Genomic DNA, 11,548 nt, shown 5'->3' with positions numbered 1-11,548 from the left:
GGAAGAAATGCCAAGATTCTTGGTCTCACGACCAAGGAAATCAAGGACGGGGACGCACATCCACGGAGTGAGATTGGAGCAGGAGTTGTGTAGGCGAAAGGAAAGAAAGCTCTCTGTCACAGAGAGGAGTCCCGAATGGGTTGCCAGGTTGTAAAAATGTCAGGGTTTTTATAAATGGGCTAGTGAGGAGTGGGTGTCTTATCTCCATAGGGCGCGAAGAAGAATCGGTTAGGACTAGGTGTGCCATGTGCATACGGCAGAGTCTTTAGCAGCCCCCACCCCATTCGTTGATCATACAGGCCAACTCTTAGTTTGTGCTGCTCTGTGCTAAGTACCCGCCTGTGATAAAAGCGGATGCAGAGTTTCTGTGCCTGTTCCCAGGCACCTTCTTGCAGCTGCAGGCATCCCTACCTCATGCACGCTTCCGGCTTCCCTATCTCAGTGTGCCTAAAGAAATGGACAGGGGCCAGGCGAGGTGGTTCACGTCTGTAATTCCAGCACTTTGGGAGGCCGAGGCGGGTGGATCACCTGAGGTGAGGAGTTCGAGATCAGCCTGGTCAACATGGCGAAACCCCGTCTCTACTAAAAATAACAAAAAGGCGTGGTGGCGGGCGCCTGTAATCCCAGCTACTTAGGACGCTGAGGCAGGAGAATCGCTTGAACCCGGGTGGCGGAGGCTGCAGTGAGCCGAGATCGCGCCATTGCACTTCAGCCTGGGCGACAAGAGCGAAACTCGGGGGGGAAAAAAAAAAAAAAAAGACAGAAAGAAGGAAGGCAAGAAGGAAGGAAGAAAGAAAGGAGAAAGAAATGGACAGGAATGTGCTCATTGAGACCCACTGTTTTTGCGGGGGCCCACTCTATGTATGTGAAGGTTGGTCATTACCCAGCAAGCTCCTCCTTCCGTGCCCGAGTCGCTGATCTGCGTTTTATAGCCTGATCTTCTAGGCTCTCTTTGTAAGAAGAGAAGTGACTTCTTTGAAGTGCTTGAGTTTAGAAAGGGAGCGATTTCTGAGCTTCTTTTTGTTAAAAGGAAGTTTTTTTTTGCCTGGGACTCTCTTTACCCTATCTACCTAAATGAGTTCTTTCTATCTCCTATAACAGAGGTTGGGAGGGAAGAGGATTAGAGGGGACGAGCGGGCGTGGCGAGACTCTCTGGTGAGGCTGGCACCTCCACTGCACCCTGGGGCGGAAGGAGCCTGAGCTACCAGGACACAGACATGGTCAGGACCAGAAGTGAGGCAGGGGATCTTGCAGAAATGCAAGCATAGACATCCCAGACAAACACAGATGCTCTTTTCTCACTGGCTCTCCACCACACAAACCCTCCAGCATCCCCAAGGCTCCCTGTCCTTCAACTTCCCCCTGCCCTTTGCTGCACTTGCTCACAACCAGGGTCTCAGCAGACACTTCCCTCCCAATCCCCTCACCTTAACTCCAACTTTTGAGAATGCAAACGACATCATTTAAGAGCTATTAATGCACAAATTAAACCGATGGGTGCAATAAAAACTCATTACCCTTCAGACAAAATTTTACAATTTTATAAAGTTCACCCCTTTATCCTCCTTCCAGGTGGCCAGACTTATTTTACTGATGGCTCTTCCAAAGGCTGAGCAGCTATTTATGGACCTAAGCATACTCAAACAATAGAAACCGCTAGAGTTGCAGCTCAATGCTCAGAATTCATGGCAGTTATTCAGGTTTTACAGCTCACCGCTTCAACTCCTATTAATATTGTCTGTGATTCAGCTTATGTTGTAAATGTAGCCAGTCACATTGAGAATGCCACTGTTGAAAGCACCCTAGACCCAGAACTGTTTAACTTGTTTTTAAGGCTTCAGCATGCTGTTCACTCTCATGCTGCTCCTTTCCATATTTTTCATATTCACTGTCACACACAATTTTCTGGGACTCTATCTCTAGGTAATGAGAGACCAGATGCATTGATTAGCTCTATATTTCAACAAGCTCAAGCTTCTCATGCATTACTGCATCAAAACACTTCTGCCCTTACTTGTATGTTTCATCTGCCTCACAGCCAGGCTGGAGCTATAGTGCAAGCCTGCCTCACTTGTCAACATGCCCCTGCTGTTATACCTGTGGAAAGATGTAATCCACGAGGCTTAGCTCCAAATGAAATCTAGCAAATAAATGTTACACACATAGCAACCTTTGGAAAACTTAGTTATGTTCATGTGAAAATAGACACTTACTCTCATATGATACATGCCACATGCCAAAGGAAAGAGGTGGCCATATCTGACAACACTGTTTGTCATCAGTTGCCCATATGGAGGTCCCTAAACAAATAAAAACTGACAATGGACGTACTTATGTTAGTGATACTTTTCAACATTTTTTAGTTATGGGCAGTCACTCATAAACAAGAATACCTTATAATCCTAAAGGAAAAGGCATCATAGAGCAAGCACATCAAACATTACAACGTATGTTAAATAAACAGAAAGGGGCAGTAGGAGACTAGCTGTTACCTCAAACAAAACTACATTTAGCTTTATTTACATTTTTTAACTCCTGGTACAGATAATAAGACTCTGGCAGAATGACATTGGCAAATGTTAGAGGAAAAAAAGTTTACCCAAAGGTATTATGGAAATACTCAGAGGAAGAACAATGAAAAGGCCCGGTGGATTTACTGACATGGGGATGAGGGTATGCTTGTGTTTCATAGATCAAAAAAAACCACACAGGAAACTGAGAAACTACTGGAGCATCAGAGTCAGGCCAAAACTCCTGACTCCATGTTTATGGCCATGCTAGCAGTAATATCCTGTGCGGTATGTTTTCCCTGTGCAGAGGCAAAGACTTATTAGGCATATATGTTCCCAACCCCCCAGTAGTACGACCCGTACTGTGGAGTGACATTCATCCGGACCTATATCATGATCAAGGAGCATGGGCACCAGGACCCTAACACAGAGCAATTAGACTCTCAGAACAATGGTATTAATTACACCGCTCCATTGGAAGGACTTCCTATATGCATCACCTAGAATACATCACTCAACCGCAGTTGTCTTACAATTCAATCCCAGGCATGGTTGAGTTACCACGAAAAATGTATGTGCCTATTGGGCCTTAGCTCTATTAATATTACTGGTGTAGCTACTAATCACTCCTGGCCCAATCGCCCAGATTGTATTAATCATACAGAGTGGGCTCCCTCTAATAATTCTAACCCTCCTCCTTGGACCCAGTGTCTTGGCTCCCTAGCTAGACAACAGTCCATGCCAATAGGAGACATTATTGACTGGGGTCCCCGTGGTTATTTTGTTGGGGGAGATGAGCATCAAACCTCATGACATGAACTTTGCTGGCACTAGTGGCAAAACTCTGACATCTCTTTGCCCCATCGCATTGGGAGTCAATCCCAATCTGCCCCACAAATTGCTCAGTACGGTACAGGCTTTAGCCCACCTTTACCTCAATGGCATTATCAAGGAAAAAGAGGTCCAATTCAGAAATCGATTTGGAAAGCAGCATTCCCATTTATGGATGGCAGCATTTAAGTTGAAGCATTATTCAGTAATAGTGACAGAGCTAAATGCAGTTTTAATGTTACTCTTGTAGAAAATATTACCACTCAATTTACAATTTGTGTTTTTAATCCCTATGTTTTTCTAGTAGCAAAAGAGGACCAACTCCAGATGGATGATGCCCAGTTGACTTGTGATTCCTGTCAACTGTATCATTGCCTTAATACTAGCACCATACAAACACACAGTATATCTACCCTAATAATTCTAGGTCACATTCCTGGCTTATGAATTCCTGTAATTTTGTCTGAGCCTTGAGCGGCCACTCCCACTTTAGGTCTTATAAAACTCCTTTTTTCTCAGTTTACTCATCATGCTCGTAGAACCTTGGGCGTGATAATTTTTGCTATAGTCTCCTTAGTTACATTAATAACCTCTGTTGTGGTGTCTTCAGTAGCAAGGCACAATCTCCATTCAAACAGCTCAATATGTAGAAAACTGGACACGTACAGCCGACCAGGCATGGCTATTTCAAAATAAAATTAACACTGAGATACAAACAGAAGTGGCAATGTTAAAGACTACTGTTCTGTGGCTAAGAGAACAAGTACAAAGTTTGTAGTTACAGCAGCAACTGCATTGTTGTTTTAACCATACCCATATTTGTGTATTTGAAATATAATCAAAATGAATATCCATGGAGCCTTGTAAAAGCCCATTTACAGGAAGCTTTAACATCCAATGTTGCTTTTGATATTAATGATTTACAAAGTAAAATCCTTAACCTAAATAAGCAGACTCAAGCGTTTCAGCCCTCTTTAGAAACTTGGGCAGAATTTCAGCAAGGTTTGGAGAGCCTTAACCCTTGGACCTACTTCAAACTGCACCTCAATGTCTTTTTTTTTTGATATATAACTATTGGATTAATGTTATTATGTTTCTGTTTTCTGTTCATAGTCTGCAAAATCAGCTGGACCACCAAACAGCAATTGAGAGCTACACAACCTGTGATTACCTTTATCCAATTATGCATAAACGAAAAGGGGGAGATGTTGCAGACCCAAGAAAAAATGGGGGTCGTGACCAACTCAGTACACCACTGGAGCCTATATGAGTAAACGGAAAACTGTTCTCGTAAAAGCAGAATGTTGGAAAGCTGACAAACTGCATCTGCTGCCAGAAGGATTACGGAGGGTGCTCACTCGCCGCAGTGCAGTGTTCCTCGTGACTATCTGTAGAAACATCTGAAGCCTGTTGTACAAAGAAAACAATTTTGTATACCTGTGATAAATCAAACAGCTGACCAACTGTTACCTCTCCCTCCCTGCTCTTTCTACCTAATAAAAGTGAAGGGCTATAAAAGCTCAGGGCCCTTGTTCACTAGAGGCAAAGAGTCTGCGACCCCTTCTTCAAAACGTATCTTCTTGTCTTTGTCTTAATTTCTGCATTCGTCCCCCTTCATTCATCCAGTAATAAATGACAACAACACACTGCCACCAAATAGGTCACACACTTTTACCTTCAATCTCAGCCCAGCCCTGTCACCCCACAGGCCTCCCTCACCTCCCTATCCATGAAGCAACTCTCACCACCTCCCCCACCAACCAGCACCTTTTTCCCCTTGTTGAGGACACATCCCAGTAAACACACCCCGAGCTCCCAAGAGAACCTGTTCAGGGGGGGATGGAAAGTGCCATTTCCCTCAGGACGACCCTGAGAACGCAGGTGAGTAGAAGCATCTACTTTGGCCCTTGGAGCCTAGATTCGCCTATTCTTCCTATTGGGAAGCCAGCGTCATATAGAAAGGTAGGCAGGAGTTGGCAAACTCTTTCTAGAAAGGAACGCAGGAAGCACTTTGGTCTTTTCAGGGCATGGGTTTTCTGTCTGTGTGTCAAGTCCTGTCCCTTTGTAGAGCAACAGCCGGCCAGGACAACCTGAAAATAAAAAAGGGCCCAGATTTGGACACTATCCTAGGTTGCTGACCCCAGATGAGGATACACACAGTGACACAACAGTTGATGGCCCATCCCCTAGGGTAACATCTCCAGGTGGGGTCTCAGCTGCAACTCCAAAAGTCAGAAGCACGTCCTAGCCTGCCTGTGGCTTCTGGGTGGTGTGGATATGATGGCAGTGGGGGTTCATGGTTTGGGGCCTACTCTCCCCTCCTTTGCAGCTGAGTGGCATCTATGGTCCACCAGGGCCATCAGGGTCATCCCCTGAAGCCTCGGGTGTGAGCTGAGGGTGAGGGGGTGCAGCTATGTGGTGTCCTGGGGATTGGGGCCAACTGCTTCTGCAGCTTCTCGGTTCCCTGTGGCCCTGCTCCTCCCCATCGCAGGAGAAGCACCTGCGTCTTCTCACTGCCGGGCCTATCTTCCTAATGACATACAGGGTGAGGAGCCCACCCCGTAATGGGCCGCTCTGAGGCTGTGTGGTCACTGCCCTCCCATGGCTGGAGGCCCCATATCTGCCAGGGTGTAGGATAAAACGAGAACCACTGTTGAAGGGTGTGATGTATTTCCTGCTGCCAGTGGCATGGCCTTCCTTCTGGGCACTAGGTGACCCTGTTGATTCTCCAGTGAGGAATTGTTATGGACTCTACACAAAATGTTTTTTGACCACAGATGCTTCTAGAATCTAATGTGTACTGAGTCCTAGGGCCCTAGTGACAGGTCCAGCCACATTCATCACGCATGGATTGTCTGTGGCTGCTATCAAGATACCACAGCAGAGTTGATCAGTGACAACAGGGACTATGTTGCCAGCAAGCCCCTTATATTCACAATACAGCCCCTCACAGCAAGCTCTGCGGGCCATGCGTTTATGTGGGGAAGTCGGAAAAGAAGCTTTGCACTTGTTGTGAGGTTGAAGGGTCTTTCCTCATTGGAATGTGGACTCTGCTTCTAGTAATGGATCCTGGGTCTGTCTGAGAAGTGGCTTAGTGCTGGAAACTCGGCAAAGTAATACAGTTTTCTAATGAAATGTCCACTTTCTGCCTCCGGATGATCCAGCTCTCTGTTTTGTCTTTATTTATTGTAGTTAAAGTCCAGCAGGATCCGGGTGAGTCTCCATCTGTTTTGCCTCTTGGTCCCCCTTGTTCTATGAGCCATGAGCGTAGCTCTCTGTGGCTCAGGACTCCAGCTGGCATTGTGACTTCTCTAATTATTTGCATCATTGCATCTTCTGTGCTCCTGACAGGTGACAGCCTCCACCTGGGATCAGTTATTTCAGATCATTACTCCCGGGAGCCATTTAGGGAAGAGCATTTCCTACCCCCAACCCCGGCCTTCAGCAACAGGCATTCCTGAGCTTGACAGTCTGCTGCCTTCTCCCAGGGCCTGCTTTATATGCTGGGTAAACAGGAGTCCTCCAGGCCTCCTATGAGCACAGAGGATGGACATTGTTCTGGATTTTCACACTCAGACCTCCCTGGTATGGGCGCTTCTCTGAGCCTGTGATCCCTTCCTCTACACCCTGCCTTAGAAGTTCTAGATTTTCGGGGCCAGGCGCAGTGGCTCACGCCTGTAATCCCAGCACTTTGGGAGGCCAAGGCGGGTGGATCACGAGGTCAGGAGATCGAGACCAACCTGGCTAACCTGGTGAAACCCCCTTTCTACTAAAAAAAAAAAAAAAAAAAAAATAGCCGGGCGTGGTGGCAGGTGCCTATAGTCCCAGCTGCTCGGGAGGCTGAGGCAGGAGAATAGCGGGAACCCAGGAGGTGGAGCTTGCAGTGAGCCGAGATCACGCCACTGCACTCCAGCCTGGGCGACAGAGTAAGACTCCGTCTCAAAAAAAAAAAAAAAAAAAAGAAGTTCTAGGTTTTCCACTTCTAGCCCTGTGAACCATCCCTTTTCCAGGGTTCCAGGAATGCATTCTCATAGCAGGTGGGCATGATGGCCAGGGGCTTTGCCAATGTGTTAAATCCTGTGACTATGACAATAACCTCTTTTTTAATTCAAGTTGGATTCTGTCTTCACCCCATCCACTGTGCTGGAGCATCCAGGGCATCCCCCACACCTTCTCCCACCTCCCGCAGTCCACCGAGGCTGCTGCCGAAGGTCATCCTCATCGAGGCCTTTTTCCTGCCACAGCAGCCCTGGCACCTCCAGTGACAGGGTCATGTGCTGACTGACGTGGGCAGAGCCCAGGTGGGATATGTCTTGGGGGGGGACATGTGTTTTTTTGGCTGCAGGGAGCATCCTCGTCTTGAACTCACATAAGGGAGACGCTCTAGTCTTTAACTAGTTGACATGACAGTCCTGGCTGGGGCACATCTTGCTCTGCCAGCCTAGCCCCTCAGAGTCCTTCACTTGCAGTCACCATAAGGAAGAGGAGGGGTCTCAGGTTCCACTTCCCCCCACACCAACCCCCTCCTGTGTTTTTCTTCCACAGACGAACACTGTCTTTGCTATGACTTCACCATCACTCCTGAGTTCAGACCTGAACCACAGTGGTGTGAAGTTCAAGGCCAGGTAGATAAAAGGCCTTTTCTTTACTATGACTGTGTTAACCATAAGGCCAAAGCCTTTGCTCCTCTGGGGAAGAAAGTCAATGTCACAAAAGCCTGGGAAGAACAGACTGAAACCCTAAGAGACGTGGTGGATTTCCTCAAAGGGCAGCTGCCTGACATTTGAGTGGAGAATTGAATACCCAGCGGTAAGTTAAAATTGTCCAGGACAGGAGGAAGCAGACAGGATAGTAACTTAGAGGTATTTATTGGTTTCATGTAAAAAATAAACCAGAAGTTTGTGTCACACAAGAGGCTGAGAAGCATGGGCAGGATGCAGCAGAAAGAGCAAGTCCAGGAGCCAGGAAAGGAAGCAGGGCGGGGCTCAGGACTTATCAAGATCAGAGCTGATCTCTTTCCAACGGGGCAGAGCCCCTCATTCTGCAGGCCCAGATGTCTTGTGAGCACGAAGCCCATGGACATGGCAGAGGACCTTGGCAGTTCCTCTTCAATGGACAGAGGTTTCTCCTCTTTGACCCAAACAACAGAAAGTGGACAGTGCTTTATCTTGGCGCCAAGATGAAAGAGAAGTGGGATAAGAACAAGGATGTGACCATGTTCTTCCAGAAGATTTCAATGGGAGACTGAAACTTGGCTTGAGGAATTCTTGATACACTGGGTAAAAACGCTGAAGCAAGTCAGTGAGAAGAAAACAAAGGTCTTGAGTTCAGATCTAATCAGCCAGGTGTGTGCGTGTGCATGTATGTGTGTGAGAGAGAGTGTGAGTGTGTGTGTGAGTGAGTGTGAACATAACCCCCTCTTGGGGGGCTCCTCCTCGGGGAGCTGGCATGCCTGTGCTCTCCCATCCTCCTCTCCCTTCTCCCTCCTGACTCCTTTTCCTCCCTACACTTGCTTCTGCTCCCCTCACTGTGGATTTCTCACCAGCCTTGAAACTGGGCAACATGGTGTTTCCAGAATTTTATGCTTAATGTTCCCTCCTCCTGGGACCACTTTTCCTTTCCCTTCTTCTGCTCTGTTTCTAGAAATCCAACCAAACCCCCTCCAATGACAGCCCTGAGATCCTCCCTTCCCCTGCCCTGGGGCATGACCTCCTCTTCCACCACCGCAGGAGGGTGGGCTGTGCTGTCACCTTGCTTCCCTCAGCAGCTGTGTGAGCTCCCTGAGGACAGGGACACCCCTTCTCCCTTCCTACCCCAGGACCTGTCCCAGGGGCTGCCCCACATCAGAGGGGGACAAAACCTCTGCCTTGCAGGATGACCTGGGGTGGCAGGAGCTGAGGAGGCATCTCCTCAGATTTGAGGGCCCGGGCATGGGCAGTCCTCTTAGTTGGGCTAGGTGCATTTTGGTAGCTTTACACGGGTGTGACAAGGGAAGCGGGATTCCATCTCTGAGGCTAAAAGAGAGATCTGGGTCTAGTACCAGGAGGTGGAGTGCTGGGAGAGCCTTGGTACACCTAATTCAAAAGGAGGAAATTCACAGCTGTCTTCCCACAGAAAGTGGCTTGAGTTCAGCGATTAAGGTGGAAGGTGAAGAGTAGAGGCTGCTCATGAGAAGGTTTTTTAAAAAGTCAGTCCCATGGACCCATGGGGTTCGAGTCCGGGCCATGAGGCAGCTCCCCTGACATCCTGCCTTCTATGTACTCAAGGTCCTGAGCCAGCTGATTGCCCGGTCTGGAGCAGAGTGGACTGAGACACAGGGGAGCTGAGCTGTTGCTGGAGTTCCATGGGCACCACTGGGCTGGACCAGCAATGAATAATGTGGAACAGGGACGGTCACCTTCGGAGCTATGGGTGCTGCTCCCAGTGTGGAGAGGCTGAGGAAGGAGAAGGAGGGATGTTGCCTGCAGGCCCACCCAAGGCCAAGGGCACAGGAATACAGAGCCCCCTCTTTGGATGAGTTCCTCAACCTTTTGCCATGTTTTAGGCCCTCTCATCAGAGGGTAGAGAGGGCCTTGAGTGAGGAAGCAGGCCCATCACTACCAGCTTCAGTCCTGCAGGACCCTCCACTCCATCCCCTGGTCAGGTGCAGGGCCTGGGCTGACTCTGTGATGTGACAAAGGAAGAAGGAGGTTGGTCCAAGCTGCAGGCACCAGGGTTGGGACTCAAGGGAAAAAACAGGTTCCTTAGTGCAGGGGGCTCTGAGACGTGGAATGACTAGGGAAGGATTGCCTGGATGGTCTGTGTTCTCCTCCACCTCTTAAACCAACATTTGTGTCCTTTCAGAAGGTTGAAGATGATACCAAAAAGCCCCTGTGAGCACGGCCTCGATCAAACTCGCCCTTCTGGCTGGCCACCTGCCCACCACCTCCTGTGTATTTCTAGACCAGCAGGAGTTCCAGACTTAGCAAGTTTAGTGAAAGATTTCTGTTTTAGTCTACATCAACCTAGAAACTCTGAACTAGCAAAAATGAAACCAAAATGCTGGAAGGATTTGGAAGTCACAAATACACTAATGACTTCTGAGTGACACATAAAAATATTAACCACATCAATCTGAATTTCTCCATGTATGTTCCAAAATGTAAAGATCAACAAATGGTACAAATAAAATACCATCTCCTGTATCTTCAGCAAAATAGGGAGATAGGAAATGCCTCATCTCTCAGATCTCTGTCTGTGACAGACATGACGGAAACAATTGGTGAACCTTGAGAGGAACATGAGTGTGAGATGGTGTCACGTGTGGATGTGAAATCTGCTTTGGCAATCATATTGTGGTTATTAGGAGAGTGCCCTGGTTTGGAGGAAAAACACTGAAGTATGGGTCATCAGATGATGTCATTAAAGATGAAGGGGGCACCAGAGCCTGAAGTGGGCAGAAAGAGAAGTTCTCTGGACTGTGCTGCAGCAACTGTGGTTCTTGCTTATTTCATAATTTGTCATACTATTTAAAAAGCACATCCAAAAATTCAAGAAAACTTACTTTTTAGAAATTGATGTGAAGAGGTAAATAATTCCATAAATGCAGCACAGCTCCTCCTCCTCCTGCAAAGCCAGGGCCTCCGGGTGTTTCCCTCTCACCCTCTGTTCTCAGCCTCAGGCAGCTTCTCCTGCCCCCTCGTCCCCTGCAGGCAACCCCCAGGCCCCTCTAGAGACTGAAGCAGCTCAGGCCCAGAGTTCCTTCCTCACTTTCTAAATGTATGTCCTAATCCAGATGAGACTCAGATCCGTGAAGGGCTGGATTTCCATGGGCACAGGAGCTGAGGGAGGGTTCTCCTTTTGTCTGGGGCTCACTTTAGGGCACAGCCATTGATGGTCGACCAGGCCTGAGTCTACAGCTTCACCCCCTCTCCATGCAGCTCATCCCTGTGGTCACTCCACCCACCCACAACTGAGGAATCCCCAGCACATCCTCGTCTCAGTCACCATGGAGGCATCTGGAACTGTGGGCAGAAGTAGGAGGGAAGTGAGGGGCCCAGTGGCCCCAGCCTGCTAGAGACAGCTTAGCCTGGAGTGAAGACTGGTGGAGCCTGAGTCTCACTCTTCCCCCAGTCACTCAGCCCTTTCGCCATTAAATGAAAGAAATAGGCACAGACCTCCCACTCCACATAGTCTTCGTGTGGGGAGAACCTGCACCTGGTGACCTT

At 48.2% G+C, this 11,548-nt stretch overlaps 1 pseudogene; it reads left to right on the top strand.

Annotated features, from left to right (window-relative positions):
- The first annotated feature begins 5,180 nt into the window (after positions 1 to 5,180).
- Positions 5,181 to 11,296, top strand: LOC105489165 (UL16-binding protein 1-like; annotated as a pseudogene).
- The last annotated feature ends 252 nt before the right edge of the window (positions 11,297 to 11,548 follow it).

Source organism: Macaca nemestrina, chromosome 5 (assembly GCF_043159975.1).
Source record: "Macaca nemestrina isolate mMacNem1 chromosome 5, mMacNem.hap1, whole genome shotgun sequence".
Classification (NCBI taxonomy): Eukaryota; Metazoa; Chordata; class Mammalia; order Primates; family Cercopithecidae; genus Macaca; species Macaca nemestrina.
This window is presented reverse-complemented; position numbering and strand designations above follow the sequence as displayed.